Source organism: Notamacropus eugenii, chromosome 2 (assembly GCF_028372415.1).
Source record: "Notamacropus eugenii isolate mMacEug1 chromosome 2, mMacEug1.pri_v2, whole genome shotgun sequence".
Lineage (NCBI taxonomy): Eukaryota > Metazoa > Chordata > Mammalia > Diprotodontia > Macropodidae > Notamacropus > Notamacropus eugenii.
In genome coordinates, this window is record NC_092873.1 from 279,910,801 (window position 1) to 279,934,871 (window position 24,071).

The window sequence follows — 24,071 nt, forward strand, 5'->3', positions numbered from 1 at the left end:
AGCATTTGCATAAATAACTTTATTATGTTTACAATTAGACACTACATGGGGTAAATACAAGATGAATAATTTTAAGGGGGAAAAAGGTGGCTTGGACCTATGATTCATTCAAGGAACTGCTGTTGAGTAAACTCACTCTACTAGTGCAGATCAATACTGAATCTGTAACTTAAAATCGCAGAGTTCCTTAGGATACTGATTAACTTATCCGCCATTACAGTCAGAATGTATCAGAGGCAAGATTAAGATCTGTGTCTTTCTGCCTCCAAGCCCAACTTTCTATCTACTGGACTACTTTCCTTTCTGAGGAAAAAATAAAGATTAAAAATAACATCAAATGAAAATGTCAATATACAACTATTCATGTTTTCATGATAAACAGCTGTGAATGAATTGCTCGTACAGCAAGAAATCAGAGGGCTTAGAATACGCTATGCCAGAGGTCAAAGGAGCTAGGATTAAAGCCAAGCATCACGTACTCAGCAAAACCGAGTATAAGACTTCGGGGGAAAAAATGGAATTTCAATGAAACAGAGGACTTCCAAGCATTCTTATTGAAAAGACCAGAGCCGAATAGAAAATCTGATTTTCCAATACAGGAATCAAGAGAAATATGAAAAGGAAAAAACAGGAAAGAGAAACCATAAGAAACTGATTAAAGTTGAATTGCTTGTATTACTACGTGGAAAGATATTATTTGCAACCCATGAAATCTTTCTCAGTATTAGGGTAGTTAGAGTGAATATATACATATATATGTATACATACATATGTGTGTATACATATATACATATATGCAAATATATGTATATAGTGTGTGTGTGTGTGTGTGTGTGTGGACAGAGGGCACAAGGTGAGCTGAATATGAAGGGAGGATACCTAAAAAATACAATTAAGTGTTGAGAGGAATATGCTGGGAGAAAAAGAAAGGGAATGTAGTAAATCATCTCACACAAAAGAAGCAATAAAGAGCTTTGACAGTGGAGGGGAAAAGGGGAAGGTGAGAGGGAATAAGTGAGCCTTACTCTCATCAGATTTGGTGTAAGAAGGGAATAACACACACTTATTGGGAATGGAAATCTATCTTACCCTGCAAGAAAGTAGGAGGAAGGAGATAGGAGAGGGAAGATAATAGAAGGGACTGCAGATTGGGGGAAGGGGCAATCAGAAGCAAACAGTATTATGGGGGGACAGGTCAAGAGAATGAAAAAAATGGAGGGCAGAACAGGACAGAGGGAAATGTGGTTAGTGGTTCACAACACGACTGTTATACAAGTGTTTTGCATGGTTACACATGTAAGACCTATATTGAATTACTTGCTTTCTTCATGAGGGTCAATAGGGAGGGAGGAAGGGAGAGAATGTGGAAATCAAAGGTTTAAAAATGAATGTTAAAAAATTGTTTTTCCATGCAACTGGAAAATAAGTTGTATAGGCAATAGGGTATAGAAATCTATCTTGTCCTACAGGAAAATAGAGGGGAGGGCGATGGGAGAAGGGGATGACAGAAGGGAAGGCAGACTGGAGAAAGAGGTATTTGGGGTAGACGCTACCCTGGGGTCAGGGGAGGGGAAAAATGGGGAGAAAATTTGGAATGAAAAATCTTGTGGAAGTGAATGTTAAAACCCTGAAAATAAATAAATAATTTTAAGATAAAATAAGTATTTATTAGTATCATTTTATGCAAAATGTACTTTGCAGGTTCTCATCTGAATTACATAGACTTAATTCAGGGTACACTGTGCTGACAGCATTTAACCCATATTGCCAAGTAAACAATACTAAAATACTAGGAGATTACACCAGAACTGTTTTAATGATGAAGTTAATAAACTCCCCTGAAATATCAAAGCTTGGAAACATATAAGCCTGTTAAAGGATTTCAAAGAGAAATCATGATGTGATAGAAAGAGTACTAAATTGAGAGTCAGGAGGCTTGAGTTCTAGTTAAGCTACCACTAGCTGTGACCTTGGATAAGATTACTTAACTAACTACTTTCTGCCTCAGTTTCTTCATCTGTAAAATAAGGGAGGTTGGACAAGAACAAGTTTTTAACCAGGGTCATGAACTGTTAACTTGTATGACACATGCATAAATGCCTGCATAGTTTACTGTGTGTATTTTTGTGCATGTATGTATTATACGTATCTATATCTAGCTATAAGAGTGTGTACGGGAAGGGAACAAACATCATTCATATGGTGCTACTTTGTGCCAGGCGCCATGCTAAACACTTTACAAATATCATCTCATCTGAACCTCACAACAACCCCACAGGGAGGTTCAGACTGAGACAGACAGAAGGAAAGTGACTTGTCCAGAGTCACACAGCTAGTTTCTGAAGCTGCATTTGAGCTCAGGTCTTCATGACTTCATGACTCTAGGCCCAGAGCTCTATCTACTGTACCACCTAGGTGTCTCAAAAATACAGACATACACTTAACTATCGCACATATATACAAACATTTGCATATATGTACATGAGTGTGCATATGTAAATACATTTGCATACAGTGTGCATATATTTACATTACAGGTAATGATACAGTTCAATATAATTGGTTACCTTTGTAAACCTATATGTCTAACATTATTTATATAAAAATATGATTGAGAAGAGGTCCATAGATGTCACCAGACTGCCAAAAGGGTCCAAGACACATAAAAGACTAAGAACTCCTGTCCTAGAATACTTTGAAAGTTACTTTTTGGTTCTAAAACTCTCATGATTGACTCTATAAACAGAGGAACCTCAAGATATTCTGATACAATCTCATTGTATAAATAGAGAAACTGAGGCAGACATTGGATTACATGATTTAGCTACATTGCCATGGCAAGTTAGTAGCATATTCTCAACTAAATTCTTGATGTTTTGAACTTTAATTCAGATAGTCAAATATTTTTTACATTAAGGAAAGAAATATTTTGAAGCATTCCTAATATATAAATATATTATCCTTAATACAATATATTTGCATATCATACCTACTTATAATATTTTAAATAATGTTGCTACAACCAATATGTAAAATGTGCTCTTCAGAAACCATAGCAATTGCTCAGGCTCTTTTGCCTGCTTATGCCAGTTGAAGCTTGTGGAATACTGCCAACTTTCTCCATGAAGAACTAGAAACTGAAAAATTCTTACAAAATATATCAAAGTTATACTTTAAATGCTTTCCTAATACTATTATATGTAGCAAGACTGAATTTATAGGTATACAAAGTCAATTGAGCAGTGGATGGAACTTGTGATGTTTATTGCAAGAATCTCTATTGGGCACAATTGGAACAATCATTAAGCATAAAAATCATAGTCTCTATGTAGGCAGAAGACAGTAATGCTTTAATGCAACTATGATGTCATCTGGGAGGGTATCCAACTTACGAAGACTGAAACTCCTCCCTATTTTAAAAGAACAATGTATTATGGTTCTATAAATACTCCAAAATAAATTTAGACAACATAACTTTTAATACCTCAGGTGGAAGGGGTAGCGGAAGGAAACAATTTATTAAGCACCTACTGTGGGCCAGGTACTGTTAAGTGCTTTACAAATATTATTACATTTAATCATCCAGTACAACACTTACTGTATCCATTGTTTCTCATTCTCACTAAATAAGCTAATTTTTTGCATGACTTGCACATATCCTTTATGATATCTTTTATATAATTTTTCACCTTCTAGTCATTATTACTAATATGACACAGATCTGCCCATATAGTATCATAATCTCAAACCAGGAGCTACACAGTCCTTCATTTCCATTGAATAGAAATCTACCTGGATGTCCCATTCAGTTTTAAAATGTCCATCACTGGATTTGTCATTCCTCAACCTCACCCATATTCCTGCTGTCATCCATGCTTTACACAGCTACCAAAATAATCTTCATAATAGACAAGTTTGGCCAGTACTCTGTCCTGCTATTGCTTAATGGATAAAACATAAACTGCTCAGCTTGGCATCTAAATAAATCCCTTTATAATTTGCCTTGGACCTAGATTTTCAGACTTCTTTCTCATTATTCCCCATTATGAGCTCTAAGTTCCCACCAAAAATGAATGACTCACTGTGCTCTAAGCTCATCTTACTCTCTATCTCTGTACACTTGCAATGGTGACTCCCATGCCAACAATATATTCCCTCTTCATTTCCACATTTTAAAATCCTCCCCTTCTTTCAGGATTCAGCTCAGTTATCACTTCATCCATGAAGATTTCCTTGATTTCCCCTCTCTATCTCCTCTTCCCTCCCTGGAGTTAAAAATACAATATTTTGGTCAAATTTCCCTAAAGTAATCTGCCTTCTTTGTCCCATCATATTCTGTTTATCGATCATATCCTTCATTGTAGAAGGTAATTCAGTTGAGGATGGGGAATCTCTTTCTTATATTCTTGTATATCCAGGGCCCAGCATAGTTCTTTGCATGTGTTACCAAGATGACTAATAAATGCTTACAGAAGTTATTTGAATTAGTGATAAAGTCTCTGTGGCAAGCAATCGGAACCACTCATAGCACTATATATATTCCCAAATTTCACCTGGCATAATTTACTTCTTCTCCTTAACACTCAACAATCTTGACAATCTATCTGGGCTAGATAGAAAATGTAGAGTCTGAATCAGCATATAATCCGAACTGAATTGGACACCCATCTAAAGGAACATGATGTGAAAGAAGAGATTCAGTCAGGAACAGGGCAGGAAATTAGGGAAGAAGCTAAAATACTGTTTGTATAGAGAACCAGGGGTAATGCTTAAGGTTTCTGTCACTTTTTGACTTCGCCACTTATTATTTTAAACCCTCATATGTTTCCCTACGGTAAGGAGCAAAAAAAAGAAAAAAATTTAAAAAAGTTTCAAAAATCTAAAGAAGGATTGTGTGTTCGTTTCATATGCTGGGAGACATTTTAAGCCTGTGCTCCTTTTAATAAAGAGCAAAGAAGTGAATAGCACATGATTAAAGAATTGGCAATGAGAATACAAATAGGATGGGGCAGGGGGCCAACGTTTTCTGACAGAAAAAAAATAAGTATTCATTGAAACAGAATGTCTGTGATGCTATAACCTGGTCAATGCCAGAAAACTATTTAGATACTAGTCTAGAGTATCAGGCCTGGAGTCAGGAAGGCCTGTGTTCAAATCCATCCTCCTACGTTTATTAGGTGTATTATCCTTGGGCAAGTCATTTAACTTCTCAGTGATTCCATTTCCTCATCTGTAAAATGGAGAAAATAACAAGTAAATGGCATAGGGGACAGAGTGCTGGGGCTGGAGTCAGGAAGACTCCTCTTCCTTTGTTCAAATCTGTCCTCAAATACTTACCAGCTGTGTGACCCTGAGTAAATCACTTAACTCTGTTAGCCATAGCTTCCCCACCTATAAAATGAGCCAGAGAAGGAAATGGCAAGCCACTCCAGCACTTTGGCCAAGAAAACCCCAAACAGGGTAACAAAGAGTTGACACAACTGAAACGACTAAACAACCACAACTCCTCTTTCTTAGAATTGTACAGATCAAATGAGATAATACAGGGAAAGTGCTTAGCACAGTGCTCAGCACATATGAAGCAGTATTCATATGTTAGATATTTTTATGAGATGAGAAAAAAGCAAAGGGAATGAGCGACCATAAAACACAATCCATCTGAAAGGCAACTGTAATTCCCTTTAAAGTCCAGAGATCAACAGTCTCAATTCATCCAAGCTCTTGTCCCCCAGTGGCCTTCCCTGTAAAGCCATGGCTAGAGGACATCTGACAGATCACATTTTAGAGTTCTAATTGTGTTCTTCCTATAACTAACCAAGGTTGTTTCTGGTCACTTCACTTCCTGACTCAATCAACTCCAGTGGCTCCTTATTGTCTCTAGAATAAAACCCAAATGCTTCTGCTTAGCTTGTAAAGCTTTTAACAACCTGGCCCCAAACAAATATTCCTCCCTCATTGGACATTCTTCCCACTCTGGCACCCTGCAAGGTAGCCAACCTGGCGTCTTTTCTGTACATAACTCACAACACACCATCTGTCTGATCTCTGAGTCCTTGAATTGATCTTTCTCAATGACTAGAAGGCACTCCCTTCTTAACTCCATCTCACAGATCCCCCCTCTTCCTTCAGGATGGACTCAAACATCAACAGGAAGCCTTTATTCTCTCCTTAGTGCTTAGCACAGTACCTGGTACACAGTGAACACAATAATGTTTATTGACTATTGATTATTGACTGATCAACTACAGGCTAGTATCCTCCTCCCCAAACTACCTTATATTAAACTATTTTGTGAATATTAACTTTATATTTATTCCATACATATGTAGGAAGAAGTTATCTTCCTCATTAGAATGAAAGCTCAGGTTCATCAAAAAAACTATTAGCAGACTTTGGTCTTGCTCCAGTTGCTAAGATTTTGTGTAATTGTAAAAGCAAGTACACAGACATACAGAAGAGAGACTGCTATACAGATTCTTTGATCTGCTTTTCTAAAAGGAAAGGCAACTTTTGAGAGGGTCAAAAATCACTTTCATCAGACACATGTATCATTCACTTAGTTCAGGGGAAAAAGTACCCTGAACGTCAGAGAAAATACAGAGAACTCAAAATCTAAAGACAATGCTTCCAACTGTCTGACAGTAAGCAATACATACATCACAAATCAATAGAACTGTCTGACCATACAGACATAATTACCAGAAAGAGAAGCACCAACATCTGGGTTTTCAAAGCCGGGGGGCTGCTTAGCAGCTTCCCAGAGTCTCATCTGACACACAAAACCTTCTCCCAAAAACTAAGCTGCAAAGTAAAGCCTCACCTCAGAGTATTTGTACATTTTTTCAGTCAGAGGGTATCACAACCCTTGAGAACCAGTGCCTCATTAACAAATGGTGTGAGCCTTCCTACAAATCTTCCTAGGTCCATTAATGAGTGGGGAAGATCTTCTTTAATTACATTATTCAATCAGAGGTACTTGATCATACTAAAACAAAAAAATGCATTATCAGTACAGTAATACATCCCTTAGACCTGGAAATGAGAATGAAATAAAAGGAAACCCTTCAGCATAGATGTACTGAAACCATGCGCTCCAACTGTGGCCTAGGTGCCCTTACAGAATTTTCTTCAGTGAACTTTTGGAGTTCTTTTCCCATTTGGCAATTCTGCTTTTTAAGCCATTCTTCACTTCACTGGCTTTTCAGATTTCTTTGCCATTTAGCTTAGTTAGTGTATTTTAATTTATTTAATTTAATTTATTTTCTTCAGTATTGTTTTGGGTATCCTTTAACAAGCAGTTGATTTGATTTTCATGATTTTCTTGCATCATTCTCATTTCTCTCCCTAATTTTTCCTCTATACTGAAAGATTTTAAAATTAATATTTGTTCAAGGAAAATTTAATTTTGACTTTGGACCCTGGGCAAGTGTGTTTCAACTAGTTGCCTTTGAAGTTTTGAGTTAAATTTGAGAGGTAGTTTTTTAATTTAGAAACTGGTCATTCTTTCAGTTTCATATGAGCAGGAAAAGCAGATTCAATGCTTTATAAGAAGCCCAAAGGAAGGACTCCACCATATCTGAGGAAAACATGTTAATGACTCCTGCCAAAGGGCTTACAAAGACAAAATAGAACTTGCTCTCAAGGAACTTACATAGGAGAGGGTGGAAGAATACATGCAGATAATCCAACATACACCAAATGATAGCCCTAATAACTTACTCAGAGATGATGAATTATTGATTTGCTTTAATTTACAATTGGAGGTAGATGTAATTAGATCTCTATAGATATACAGTAATCATCATACACTTATATTGGGCCACAGTTCATCACTTGCAGGTAACAAAATGAAAGAATGGCCAGATTCTAATCTAGATCTAGCAGCTTCTACATTAAGGGATCAAAGGCTTTGAATTATGATATTCTGGAGTTCAGAGAAGCTAGGATTAAAACCAGGAATCACCTACCCAGCAAAACTGAGTATAATCGTTCAAGGGAAAAATGGAAATTCAATGAAACAGAGGACTTTCAAGCATTCTTGATCAAAAGACCAGAGCTGAACAGAAAATTTGACTTTCAAATACAAGAATCAAGGGAAGTATGAAAAAGATAAACAAGAAAGAGAAATGATGAGACTTATTAAAGTTGAACTATTTACATTCCTACATGGAAAGGTGATACTTGTAATTCATGAGACTTTTCTCAGTATCAGGATAGTTGGAAAAGATAGATGGATAGATAGATAGATATATGTATTTGTCCTTCATTGCCAAAGAAGACCATGTCACCAGAGAAATAATGACATGACTTGCACTTGACTTTGTTTTGAGAGAGGGAAGGCTGTGCAGGTCACCAGCCTCACTTCTCTTCCAGAGCCATCTGAATCCAGTGATCAGATATCCATCAGGGTGACTGGAGATGACCCAGGATGAGGTAATTGGGGTTAAGTGACTTGACCAAGGTTGCATCGCTAGTGAGTGTCAAGGGTCTGAGGTGAGATTTGAACTCAGGTCCTCCTGACTCCTACACTGGTGCTCTATCCACTGCACAAACTAGCTGCCCCAGATAGTTAGTTAGATAGATAGATAGATAGATAGATAGATAGATAGATAGATAGATAGATAGACAGACAGACAGACAGACAGACAGACAGACAGATAGATAGATAGATAGAGGGCACAGGGTAAGTTGAATATGAAGTGATGATATCTAAAAAATTCAAATTAATGGATGAAAGAGGAATATATTGGGAGAAGGAGAAAGGGAGAGATAGAATGAGGTAAATTATCTAACATAAAAGAGACAAGAAAATGGTTTCACAATAGAGGGAAAGGGGGGAGATGAGAAGGAATGAGTGAACCTTACTCTTACTGGATTTGGCCTAAGGAGGGAATAACAGACACACTCAATTGGGTATCTTACCCTACAGGAAAGTAAGGGGCAAAGGGATAAGAGGGTAGGATGATACAAGGGAGGGCAGACTGGGGGAGGGTGTAGTCAGAAGGAAACACTTTTGAATAGGGATAGAGTCAAAGGAGAAAATAGAATAATTGGGGGGCAGGATAGGATGGAGGGAAATATAGTTAGTCTTTCATAACATGACTATTATGGAGGTGTTTTGCATAACTACACATGCATAACATATGTTGAATTGCTTGCCTTCTCAATGGGGGTAGGTGGAGAGGGAAGAAAGATGAGAATTTAGAACTCAAAGGTTTAAAAACAAATGATAAAAATTTGTTTTTACATGCAACTGGGAAATGAAACATACATGCAAGGGGTATAGAAATCTATCTTGCCCTTTAAGAAAGGAAAGGAGAAGGGGATGAGAGGTGGGACTGATAAAAGGGAGGACAGACTTGGGAAAGGGGTAATCAGAATGCATGCCATCTTGGAGTGGGATGGGGGGAAAGATGGGGAGAAAAATTGGAACTCAAAATCTTGAGGATACCAATGTTGGAAACTAAAAATAAATAAATTTAAATCTTAAAAAAATGAAGAACAGGTGAACTTTAGAAAAACCTGGAAAGAGTTATATGAACTGATGCTGAATGAAGTGAGCAGAACCAGGAGAATATTATACATAGTAACAGCCACAGTGTGAGAGGACTGATTTTGATAGACTTAGACCTCAGCAATGCTAGGACCTTATACATTTCCCAAGGACTCATGATGCAAAATGGCATCCACATCCAGAGAAAGAACTATGGAGTCAGAATGCAAAATGAAGCAGACTATTTTCTCTTTAAAAAATCATGCAGTAGAAAACTGATTTTTAAAAGTGGTTTTTTGGATTGTTTTCGTCAGCTAAAAAGTATGACATTTTTATGATTAACACTGCTAGTGTTAATTTGTAAGTTTGGTCCATTTTACCTTATGTCAAATGGTAAAAAAGCTAAATTCTAATCATTTGACACTTTTATACCTAAACAAAGGTTTATTTTATTTTTCTATGTATGTCTTTTTTCAAAAAATCAACAAATGTTTATTTGCTGTCTATAAGGAAATATAAAAAATAAAATATATTTTTTGCACTTTAATTAATTCTTTTAAAAGTCCCTTTGCTCACTCTAGAAGATTAGTTTATAACTTGTAGTCACACAGACAAGAGCAGACCTGCTGAAAAGGGAAATATTCTAAAAGTCAAAAGAGAAATATTCTGAAAGTCAAAGGTCAGAATTCCCTAACACATACTAGTATCTGTAGAAAACTGTATTTTTGCAAAATCTAAAAGAAAATGTGCTGAATTCCATTCCTAAATGCAGGAGACATTTCTTGCCTAGGGACATGATTTCAATACATTTGTGAGGGATTCCATATAAAAATTTTCTTTATCTTCTGAAATTTAGGCACAGAAAGAGTTCTTTATTCCAATTAATAAGAGGTAGTAAATGAAGGCCATGAAGGTTAAGGAGTTATCCAAAGTCACTCAGACATTAGTAATAGAACCAGAATTTGAACCCAGCTCCAAATATACAAGGTCAACATTCTTTCCAAATATATAAAAGACTAACTCAGAAAGTAGTGTATTCCTTCCTTCTCACTGCAGATCAAGGGTCAACAAACTACAACGAGGGCTAAGCCAGTTGCTTTTGTATACCCAGGGTTCTACATAAACAGGCTGGCTGGTACATTTGGCTAAGTTTGTCTATTCATTCCATATCACAGAATTTTTGCTTACAACTAGTAGAATTTAAGTCTATCAGCTATAAGACAGATATTGAATGTGCCTTTAAAAGAGCTACAGATTTTTCCTATCATTGTGTTTGGCCTTCATCCTGGAAGAGGACCATAACATCAAGGAAATCATGACATGACTTGCAGTTGACTCTGATTAGGTGAGGGAGAGCTGTGCAAGGTCACCAGCCTCACTTTCTCCTCCAGAATCATCTGGGTCCAATGGCCAGATATTCATTAGGATGAGTAGAAATGGCCCAAGATACAATAGAAGACCCTTGCCCTTTTAGGCTAAGGTCTTTTCAGGTTCTTGCTTTGAGGGAGATAGTGAATAGTGAATAGGCATCTTTAGATGTGAATCAAGGGATGGTCCCTTTGATTAAAAAAAAAATCAAACTGGGAGGGGAAGACCCTCAGGGTTGCTGGCCAAAACAGAAACAATTACTATTTACATTCACTCTGAGCCAAGAGGGCCCAAAATATAGCCGTACCCACAATTAGATGCTTAAGGATTTTTAATGCAGCATTTTACTCATTGGAGTCAAATGCAAACTTGAAGTATTTTGATCACTATTGAAGACATATTGTAGGAGCTGACATTCTGGCACCAAATTCTAAATAGATTTAATAGCAACAAGGCCCAAAGCAAAACTGCCCCAAATCAGTCTATAACTGTTACACTAGAATTTAGCAGAATACCATTTATACCAACTTCAATAAGAAGGCGTTTTTTGAGTGGGGGGCAGGCTTTAAAAAACCTGACTATAACAGACATATTCTTGAATAAAAAAATATAACTCTCTAAGTGATACAACTACAAAAATAACTCTGTTCAATTATCTGTTGAGTACTGACATCAAGTCATCTGTGAATATGGACCTATATGTTCCCTAAAGACATTCAACAGAGTTGTGGGAAAGGCCTTGAATGAAACGAAAATAGAATAAGGTTTCCTACTGATAGTCATTACTTCTAAATGCTCCTATTTATAGATGATATTGTATTTATCTAAGTCCCAGAATCTTACTAAGCCTCCACAGCAAAATCTATATGAATTGAAAAAAAAAAGATTGGTATAACCATCCATGTTGGAGAAATAAGGGGGATGAAAGAAAAACCTATATTGCTTGGAATATGGAATTTGGCATGACATGTCTTCCATGTTGAATAAATCCACTAATAATTGTTTCTTAGATAGAAAACTTTGATCATCCATGAGCTGGTCTCATAACTGAATGGAGGATGATCAAACTGGATTAATATTTGGAAAATTATGTTAGGCTTTCAATGATCCCAAATTGATCACTGAGGTAAAAGTCAATCTCATTGGCACTAATATTTTTGTGGTAACTCTAAGAGCTACAAATCATGAAATACAAGAAGAAATTCAAGTTATATCAGGACAAAAAGAAATGGAAGCATGTATGTTGTGCATGAGCAGGCTTCAATTTCAACAATGATGGTTTAGCTTAACAAAACAAAAAAAGTGGGCTAATATGACAATAGTCTAAATGGTATACAGGTAGGTACTAGATACGAAAAGAAGTAGAGGAAAAACCCTCCATACACTGCCTAAATCCTCTGTGTAGGATTTATGAAAAGAAACAAACATGTCCACAGAATGGGCACAGATGGAGAATGAACATTGGCATTTGCAGTATATACACAGATTAAATCACAATTCGAACAATGTATTTAAAACTTGTTATTCAAATTTTAAAAGGTCAAAATTCTAAATTTATGGAAAAATTTAAATTTATTTCATGGAGATTATTCATAATAAGATAAAATATCCATAGATGAGTTGTTGGTTTACAATATTATCCTTGTCTTTTAATGAGATTGTTCTCCTACTTTATGTGTTTTTTGCTTCAAAAAAGTTTTTTTTTTTTTCTGAATGTTATAAATACCATAACATAGGATAGCTACAAGTAGGGAAAGGTGACCCAGACATTCCCCCAGTGTGTCAAATTTATAAATTAGTGACAGCACTTCAGCAGTGCAAAAAAATTGATTTCCTAGTTAAGAAAAATAAATTGCTGGTATAGAAACTTTTTCCATGTTCTACCCCAGATCATCCATCCTCCCTTTCCAATTAAGGTTGTTTTCACTCTCACTTTCCCTTGGCCAAGGTTTCCGTTACTTATCCTAGGCACAAAAGTTCACAAGAAAGGCTCTTTATTGTAATAAGTACTCCTAATTTGTTGTTAATGTACTAAATAGTCATAGAATGGACAATGACATTGGACTGTGAGTCAAGAGAGTAGAGGTCAAAGCCCTGGTCCTTCATTTATTCTTCCTGTGACCTTTGGTAAATCACTTAATTTCTTTGGACTTTAGTTTACTCAGTTTTAAAATGAACAAAATAATAATTCCAGCCAGTCACAGGGTAGCTACTAGGACCAAATGAAATACTATACAAGAAAGCATTTGGTAAACTAAAAAGTGGTGAGACAAAGCAGGGCAGATTTTGCATAACTGACAGCAAAACTCTGAAAAACAGAAGTCTAGACAGTATGGATATCATCATTATAGAACTTAGGAAGGATAACTGAAGATTTTATTTATTTTGGCTTCAAAAAAAAAATCTGAAAGTTTGGAATTTCAGTGCCCTTGAGTACATCTTTAAAGATAGTATTCCATAACTTAAATGCATTGGTAAATCAAGCTATAGAGGAAAGTTCTTTAGTTAACAATCTGCCAATTTATAGTGCTGTGAAAGCAATCATTTCGTAAAGATATATAAAGGGGTGTGTGTGTGTGTGTGTGTGTGTGTGTGTGTGTGTGTGTGTGTGTGTGTGTGTACGTGTGTATTTCCTGTGTTTTCCATAGGAAGTATCTACCCTAGAAACTAAACTTTTCTCTAATTGAGGTTTACTCAACAAAAGTTTCACAGATCACAGTAAAGGCTTTTGTTTTTACAACTTGGTGTGTAAAGGAAAGAGAGAAGTGGTGCAGACCTATGTTAAATCTTCAACGATATTTGATTTGCTGCAGAAGTAACACCAAATATCAGAAAATTCAAGGGAAAATTCTGATCCTGACTCCTGGGCTGCCAATACATTCACTCTCATCACATTTTTTTTTCCTTTTCCCCCCATACTTTCTATACAGCTGTTATTCTTCTTCAACTTTTCTTAGATGGCCATGGAACACCTGCCAGAAGGTTTAAGACTTCAGTTTAACTGGTAAATGCATCTGAAAATTTGGCTACAAGCCACAATTCATAGGAAATTTGGAGAGAAAGCTCATGAACGCAAATATAGTTACCATCCCGGCAGTTTAAGGGATGGCAGAAATGCCAACAAACCAATTCCAAAGGCTCTTATTCAAAGGTACCACTAAGCTAATAAAGACTATAAAATGAACATTATAAGAGGTTTTAAGGCCCTAAAAATTTATCAAAACATCCAGTTCTCTAGAACTGGAAGAGATAAACATTAAAAGAAAATGAAGTATTCAATTTTTTTAGAGTTCAGTACTAATAGATCAGTATTCTGTATCAGAAATTTGCAAAAGGAGAAGTAGCTTACTTGTCGATTCCTTTTTTTCCTTCTGTCTGCAAATACTATCCGTACAAATCTTATTTTGCTTCAGATTAAAGATCTCTATTTATTTTGCAATTTACCAAAGGGATATAAGGTACTTCTGCTTCTCTCCCACAACCCCACCATCACACAAAAAAGCAAGCACCAGTGTTATTAAAGTTAAGTTTGCTTTGCTTTTGACTTTTTTTTTTTAGTAATAAATACGGGCTTTGTGATAATCAGGAAAGCTAGGTCACAAAACCAGGTCCTACAGAAATAATTTAAGTAAAATCTAAAAGAAATTCTTGGAAATTATTTTTTAATTTAAAATAATCCAACACTTTTATATGTAATGTTTTAGGAGCTAAAGACAATTTTCATTGACACTATCATCATTTTAATAATGGAATTTTATACTGAAATTTTTGCAGCTTCAGAAAATTTACATATAAAGTCTTTTAAGGATTTTATTTTAAGCATTTGGTACAATTCAGGCTTGTTGCCATTTTAGTTTGTTAGTCTTTGCTTATTCTCTATATCATTTAGTATTATTATTTGATTAATCAACAAGCATTCACAAAACACTATGTGTCAGGAACTGTGCTGGGATATATTTGTATGGCACATTGTAAACCAACTTTTAAATTATTTATTTAATATTTTATTTTCCCCAATTACATGCAAAAAATAATTTTAACAGTTTTATAAAATTTTGTGTTCTAAATGCTCTTCCTCCTTTCCAATTCTCTCCCTGACTAAGAAGACAAGTACTAGAATTTTAAATATGCATATGTGGTCATGCCAAATATATTTCCATATTAGCTATGTTGTAAAAGAAAACACAAACACAATTATAAAAATGAAAAAAAGTAGAAAAATGCTTCAATATGCATTCAGAGTTCTCTCTCTGGAGATGGATTTTTCATAATGTGTCCTCTGGAACTGTCTTTGATGATTGTATTGCTGAGAAGAGCTAAGCCACAGTTGATCATCAAACAATATTTCCATTACTATGTATAATCTTCTCCTGGTTCTAATCATTTCATTTTGCATGAGTTCATACAAGCCATTCCAAGTTTTGCTTTTTCTGAAATCAATCTGTTCATCATTTCTAATAATTGCATTAAATAGAATTCTATCACAATCATATGCCACAACTTGCTCATCCATTTCCCAATGCATTGGCATCCATTCAGTTTCCAAGTTTTTGCCACCACAAAAAAGGGCTGTTATAAATATTTTGTACAAAGAGGTAATTTCCTCTTTTCTTTTATCTCTTTGGGAGACAGATCTAATAAGGGTATTGCTAGTTAAAAGGGCACATACATTTTTATAGCCCTTTGCGCATATTTGCAAATTTTTCTCCAGAATGATAATACTTGTTCACAACTCCATCAACAATGCATTAGTGTCTCAACTTTTATGCATTCTTTCCAGCATTTGTCATTTGATTTGTCTGTCATTTGAGCCAATCTTATACCTGTGAGGTGGCATCTCAGAGTTATTTTAATTCACATTTTCTAATCAATAATAATATAAAATATTTTATGTGCCTATTGATTGCTTTGATTTCTTCTAAAACTGTGTGTTCATATATTTGGTCATTTTAAAACTGGAAAATGGCTCTTATTTTTATAAATTTAATGAATTTCCCTATAAACTGAAGAAATGAGACTTGTATCAAACTTTTGACAGTCATTCCTGCTTCCAGTTTCCTCTTCTCTTTCTAATTTGGCTGCATTAGTTTTGTTTGTGCAAGAGCTTTATAATTTCATGTAATCAAAATAATTTATTTTACTGCCTGTGATCCCCTCTCTCTTTTGTCATAATTTTTTCTTTATCCATAGATATGATAGGTACATTTTCCCATGCTTCCCTAAGTTACATATGATGTCACCCTTTATGTTTAAATCATTTATCCACTTTGACCTTATCTTAGCATATGGTACAAGATGTTGGTCTATGCCTTGTTTCTGCCAAACTTCTTTCCAGTATTCAGAGCAATTTTGTCAGATACTGAGTTCTTATCCCAACAGCTTGGTTCTTTGATTCTTGGTTCCTGGTTCTTTTTTCAAACACTAGATTTGTATGATCATTCATTACTGTGCATTGTATACTAATATATTTCATTAATCCGCCTCTCTATTTCTTAGCCAGTACCAAAATGTTTTGATGATTAGTGCTTTGTAAGGTTAAAGTATATACTTTTCTATAGTGTCCCTTATGATTTCTCTTTCATGTTTACCTTCTTATTATTCTCCTAAGTCTGGTATTTGAAACTCCAATTTTCTCTTCAGCTCTGGTCCTTACATCAGAAATGTTTGAAAGTCCTCTATTTGGTTAAATATCCATTTTTTCTCCTGAAGGATTATACTATGTTTTGGTGGATAGGTTATTCTTGTTTGTAATCCCAGCTCTTTTGCCTTCCAGAATATCATATTCCCAGCTGTTCAATCTTGTGTGATTCTGAGTGTGGTTCCATGATATTTTAATGGCTTCTTTCTTACTACTTGAAGTATTTAGTCTGACCTGGGAGCTCTGGAATTTGTCTATAATATTACTGGGAGTTTTCATTTCAGCATTACTTTGAGTTGGTGATCATTATAGTCTTTCAATTTCTATTTTACCTTCTAGTTGCAGGATGTCCGGTTAGATTTCATTGATAATTTCTTTAAATATGATATGAATATGCCTTTTGTATAATCCAATAATCTTAAAAGATTTCTTCTTGATCTATTTACTAGGTCAGTTGTCTTTCCAATGAGATATTTCACATTTTTCTTTTATTTTTTTTCATTCTTTTGATTGTTTGATTATTTCTTTGCCTCATTAACTTCCACTTACCCAATTCTAAATTTACGGAATTATTTTTGTTCAGTCAGCTTTTGTACCTCTTTTTCCATTTGGCCAATTCTGCTTTTTTAATATTTGGGGCAGGGGGAGACAATCAGAGCTAAGTGACTTGCCCAGGGTCACACAGCTAGCAAGTATTAAGTGTCTGACACCAAATTTGAACTCAGATCCTCCAGACTCCAGAGCTGGTACTTTATCCACTGCACTACCTAGCTGTCCTCAATTCTGCTTTTTAAAAACTTATTCTTGTCAGTAAATTTATGTCTCTTTTTTCCATGTGGAATTCTATTTTTTAAATCTTCAAAAATTTTGTTGCCTCTTTTATCAAGCTATTAATTGGCTTTTCATTTTCTTCCTTTGATTTCATTTATTTACCCATTTTTTCCTCTGATAATCTTATTTGATTTGAAAAATCATTTTTAGCTCTTCTAGGAATAAGAATGCCTGGGATTGTGTTGGGCTTGTGTCCAATTCATGTTGTTTTCTTTAAGGTTTCACTTATAGTTATTTTGACTTCATCGTCTTCTGAGTTTTTCTTAATCTTTCCTGTCACCATAGTAGCATTTTATGCATAGGTTCTTATTGTTGTTGTTCTTTGCTCATTTTCCCATTCTATTTCTTGATTTGGAACTTTATGTCAAAATGGGGTTCTATATTCCCCCCACGTGGTAGGTGGGAGAGACTCTGCCTCAAGTTTTAGGATATTTTATGCTGTTCTTTTCAGAGTTAGTTTAGGGATTTGGGAAGTTTTTGCTGATTCCAAGAAGAAATGGGAAGAAATGTGGTCACCGTTCTCTTGGTCTGTACTCTGGTTCTTAGCCAGGAAAGCTCTCTGATCCCTTGGGTCTACAATCAACACTATTCCTTAGGTCCCCTCCTCCCTTGGGACCACAAATTATGCTGTTCCTAAGAGTCTGTGATCCCTTTGGGCCAAAAGTGATACTGTTCCTCAAGATTTTTACTCCCTCTTGAACTGTGACTCAGAAGTGGATATAAGCAATTGAGCTGCTAAACAGTTATCCTACACCGATCCAGCACTCTCTTGACTGAAAGTGCTCCCCTCTGTACTTGAATTGCTATCCAGAAGTGGATATAGTAATGTAGTTGCCGGTGTCTGATCCTGCATCTAGTGCTAGTATATGGTACTGTCTAAATCTCTTTCTGACCAGTTTCCAGGTCCCTGTTACTATCTCTGGATGGCATACACCTGGAACTTCTGCTGCTTCTGTCTCCACAACTGGGGCTTCTTTCATGTCAAAGCAAGGCCAGAATCTTTCCTTGTGTCACAGATCTCTCTTTCCAACCTCCAATGTTTTCTTGGGCTTGAAAGCCCTAACGTTGTTGGCTCTGCCACTCCAGAATTCAATTTGAGGCATTAATTTAAAGTTGTTTAAAGAAGAATGTTGAGAGAGCTTGGCTGAGTGCTTCTCTACTCCATCCTCTTGGCTTCATCCCCAGAAGTCTTCATGTGGTAAATTCTTAATTAGTACTCAATGATTCATTAATTAAATTAACATCTTAAAACCTAGCATTTTTGAAAAATAAAATGTCTCCTAATTTTTAAATTTTTTTTTGTTTATGTGATAATCAGAGGATTGTTGAATAAAGTAAATTCCTTGGATGCATTTACCAAAGATTCTTATAGGACCTTAATATCTTCATGTGTGGTACCTAATTAGAGAAATTATACTTAGATTAATCATTTTAAATGATAGAAAAGTAATAATAACCACTTTAGGAGCTTATATTCTTTATATTATTTTTACCATTAGGGTGATTGAGAAGATAATGATTCTGATGATGCTATATGGAGGTTAATGATGGATTTTACCTTGAAGAAATGGAAGGTGACCAAAAGGATCATGGAAACAAACATGGCTGACACAAACTGAACATATTTTCAGTGAGATTTTGTATATGGCTTATTTGGTAAAAATTAGCATCTGGGAAATACATATGATTTGAAAAGGTCAGTCAGTAGCATAACAAGAAAAAGAGATAATGAATGGACAGTCCAGGTACTTTATTAGTACCTGCAGAATGTAAAAAAAAAATCTCAAAGATAATCTCTCACTCACTGGGTAAATGATATCTGTTACAGAGGTGGGGAACCTATGACCTTGAGGCCACAGGTGACCCTCTAGGTCCTCAAGTGCAGTCCTTTGATGGAATCCAAACTTCACTGAACAAATCCTCTTAATAAAAGGATTGGTTCCATAAAACTTGGACTGTCAAAAGGCCACACTTGAGGACTGAAAGGGCCACATGTGGCCCCAAGGCTGCAGGTCCCTTCCTCCCATCCCAATCCCCACCCCCAGTAATATGTAGGATGAAATAGTGTCAATGGGTTGTGATTATCTCTAAAGAAAGTAAACACACCAATGAGAATGTGGCTCCACTGAAGGGATGAAATGTTGACAAGGAAAGGCTATTAATTGCTTCATTCTTATTATGAAGCAAAATTTAAAAGTTATGAAGGACCTCATCCATAAGTCCTCCACAAAAGATATGTATGAGAGAACTCAACACAAGATGCAATTTATGATAAATGCCATAGAAGAACAATGAGTAATGGTGCTTGGTAAATTCAAAGGGATTACTTCTGGCCACAAGAATTAGGTAATCAATATTAGATGGAACTGATGTTTAAACTGGACTTTATACAAGGGATAAATTAGTTTTCAATGCACAGAAAGACTATTTTGCCCTCCATTGCTATACCTATTTCCTTAGCTAAAAAATTAACTTTCTTTCACATATGACTCTGTATAATCTGAACTAAATTTAAAGTAAAGATTAAAATTATATGAGAAGATTGTTTAGAAGAGACATTTCTTCTGCCAGCTTACTGACACAAGGGGAGTCTAGACCATGAATCTGCAATATCTGAGTTCACATCTAACCTTAGATACTTACTAACTGGGTGACCCTGGGCAAGTCACTGAACCTCTGTCTACCTCAGTTTCCTCCACCATAAAATGGGGACAATAATAGCCAATACCTCCCAGGGTTGTATGAGGATTAAGTAAGATAAGATTTGTAAAGTGTTTATAACAGTGCCTGGTATATTTTAGACACTTTACGTACATTTGTTTCCTTCTTTCCATTTACAGATATCTGAGAATTATCTCAGGAAGAATAGAATTTTTTTTATGAGACATGAAGAAACTTAATGAACTAAAATAGGCAAAGGGTGCAGTTTGAAAGAAGGATTGTGTGACAGAATCAATGGCAGCCTCCAACTCTATGTAGTATTCATCACTGACTGGAATTGAGGTATGCCAGGTGAAAGCAGGAAAGGATAGAGGGTAGAAATCACAGTTCACATTAAAAAATATATATATGAACTCAGTTGCTATTATAGAATTCCAATGTAGTCAAAGTATACAAGTAACTTTATTGAAATAGAACATTGTAATGCTAATGAATTATAGATCTTCCACACCCATTAATGGGCCTGCCCATTAAGGGAAGTTTGATTAAGAGAGGCTCACACTTTTTGTTAATTTCTAATGAGGCACTGGTTCTCAAGGATTGTGATGCCCTCTGGCTCTAAAAAATGTTTAAATACTCTGAGGCGAGGTTTTACTTTGGGGTTTACCCATTGGAAGTGTTTGTTTGGCCAGACAAGACTCTGAGAAGCTTCTAAGGAGCCACCAGCTTTGCAAACCCAGATTTTGGTGCTTCTCTCTCTGGTAATTATGTATATATTGTCAGACAGTCAGATCTATCTGTTGATCTGTGATGTATGTATTACTTATGATCAGAAAGTTGGAAGCTCTGTCAGTGGGTTGATTTTTGTTTCTTTGTTTGCATTTTCTCTGACTTTCAGGGTGCTGACTTTTCCCTCTGAACTAAGTGAATGATATATGTGTTTGATTAAAGTAGATTGTTGACCCCTCAAAAGTTACTTTCCTTTTAGGAAAGCAGATCTAAGAACCTGTACAGCAGGTCCTCCTGTATACGTCAGGGTCCTTGCTGTTACAAACATAACAACTGAAATGTTATATTGTTCAAGACCTCAATTACTATTTTTTCCTGTCTATTGAACTAAATGTGGCATAATATCAGAAAGGATGGGAAGATACATAGATATAACGATTTATTGAGTTACCTACAAAAAAGAAACAAAAGTTAGGGAACTTGATCAGAGGTAAAGTAGAAAAGGAGACCATGAAACCACAATTTTTATTTAAGAAACATGGATTGTTTCAGTGATAGTGGAACATTAGGCATAGGGAAAGAACTGAGTCATTTTTGATAAAGGGGTATGCAACTATCAATACAGCATTATACTCTTGGGATGGAGAATGGCCCATGATGAAGCTCAGTATTAACAATGTGAAAGGGCAAAGATGAGGCAGCAGGGATTATACGCTAACCTGCTTCCCCAGAATATATATAATCATAAATCAAGAATCCAGAAAAATGAAACTACAACTTATATCATGCTATATCAGGATCAATTAATTGGGGATGTTTATCCTTGAGAGAAGACTTAGAGGGGGAATGATATATCTTAAATATTTCTTGGACTGCCACATGATAGATGAAACTTGCTCTGGTGGGTGGCCTGGTGGGTCAGAACTATAATGGGACGAAGTTGTCAGGAGATAATTTTAGGTTAGAAAAAGAAAGATTTCCTAATAATTATCACTATCCAATATGGACTGGCCAACGTCTGGAAACAGGGAGTTCTGATGTGAATTAATACTTACTGGATTCTTGCTTATGCAATGGCCAGATCAGATGATCCCTAAGGTTCTTTTCAACAATGAAGTTCTGTAAATACTACTCCCTTTTCTAGATATTCTCTTACATTTTATGATGAATTTCTAGATCTTTGCCAGGAATGGAAGCCCACTCATTGACTTATGGTTCATAAATTCCATTCTCTGTCTTTTGGAATAAAGAGGGCAACATTTTCACTTCTACAAACCTATGATAACTCTCATTCTCTACGATTAAAAAAACATTTACAGGAGTTTTAACTGTACGTTAAGATAATCAAGCATTGATTATTTATTAAGTAATTACTATGCACCAAGCCCTGGACAAAGTTATAGTGATACAAAGGAAAAAAAATAGTCACTGAATGTAACATAATAATAATACACATAAATACATACATACTCTCAGCCATAAATGAGAGCCTAGAAAATAATTATGGAAGAAGTAGTTTTTAAGTGCCAGGCACAGTGTGCCAGATGCTAGTGAAATAAAGACAATAATGAAATAGTTCTTGCCCTTCTGCCCAGGAGCTTGCTAGAAAGTACAGGGGATAGTTAGGAAAGTGTTCATGGGGGAGCTAAGATTTGACTTAGACTTTGATGAGGTCAGAATTCAATTCAGTTTCAATAGTCTGCTTCTTCTTTTAATGCTTCTCTGATTCTTCTATCCCAGAAAGATCTCTCTACTTTTGTATTTTTTCCTTATAATATCCAATTTCAATTTTTCATACTTCTTTAATAATTCTTATATCTTATTTTCACAATTAGTGTATGAGCCCCTGGTGTTCAGGGAATCTGTCATCTTTTTTTCTTTTGTAAAACACCTTCTCCCTGACTTACCTAGACCAATGTTAGGCATATGGTAGATATGTGTTTTTTGGTTCATGTATTGATATGATCTTTAATGCAAATTCATTATTTTCTGGCTTCAAGTTAACTCCCCTCACTCATTTTCCCATTTCTGTCCGTGAGATTTCATTTCATTCCCTAAGGTTTGCAAATCTGAAGCAACAGATAAATCCATCTCCTTTATTCCCCACATAGAATCAGTCACCAAGTTCTATTGATTCTTCCTTGTCTGTGTCTTGGTAATTCATCTTTTTTCTTTTTCTTTTCATAGCTATCCTTTAGTTCTTCCTCATTTAAAAAAAAAAAAAATTCCTGTAATAGACTCTCAGTTATCTCTGTGAATCTCCTCTTGACCTTTCCAATCTAACCTATATAATGAGATCATAACAAAGTTCCTAAAGCACTGCTTCTACAACACCAAGCTCAGAAACATGCAAGTGCCTGTGACTGCATGTAAATCAAATCTCAAATCCACATCTTAGCTCTAAGTTTTTAATCAACTTGCTCCACTTTAATTAGATGATCTTCTCTTCCAAAATTTCCCCATTTTTCCTTTCCTCCATCTTCCATGTTCATTCATGCCTTCCCTTCTTCACTAGCAAACCAGTTTTGTTACTTCAATTCCATCCAAGAGTTCCAGAACAAACTCCTCCACAGAATGGTCTTATATAGCAGAACCTGTGCTCTAGTGTCCATTTTATAGTTTGAACCCTAAAATTATTTCTTATTTATTACCTTAAAATTTGTCTCAAATTGGTTAAATTATCAACTTTCTGCAGCAACATTTTATATTTCTCATATGATGCAATTTGCTAGTAAATGTTTCATAAATAAGGACGGGGATTGGTTCTGTAAATTTCACTAGTAAAAGGGGAAAAAAGAGTGAAAAAACTCCCTCTACTAATAAAGGTCAGCATTTTCTTCGGATTGTATAGTTTTCTAGAGTTGCTCAGATAACTAAGAGGTTGCACTTTGTGTCAGAGACACACTTGAACTCTGTCTTCTTACCTACTATACCACCCTACCCCTCATAAATGTTTGATAGGTAAATGATAATTTTTTCAAAGTACTTTTCAGATTAATAATGCATTTTATTGATAGCTCTGTGAGTCAGGTAGACCAGGTCTTACTATCTCTATTTTAGGGACAAAGAATCTGAAGCAAAAGGGATTTACCCAGAACCTTTCAGCTTATAAACGTCAAAGCGAAGATTTGAACACAGACCTTTCCTGACTCTTAATTTGACACCCTTTCTAGTACATCACATTTCAACTATGAGGAAAACTAATTAACAACACAGATATGACAGGAATGTAGCCAGACCAGATAATTAAGGCCAAGATATTTAGTAGAACCATTTATTTGTCCAGTTTGGCTATTTACCAAAGCTACATAACTAAGGATTTGCAAAATATCTGTGTCATTTTGCTCCTTA

At 35.5% G+C, this 24,071-nt stretch overlaps 1 protein-coding gene across 2 annotated transcripts in view; it reads right to left on the reverse strand.

The window, feature by feature from the left end:
* Nucleotides 1-24,071, reverse strand: part of COL11A1 (collagen type XI alpha 1 chain) — a 276,695-nt gene that overhangs the window by 193,003 nt on the left and 59,621 nt on the right. The window lies entirely within an intron of this gene.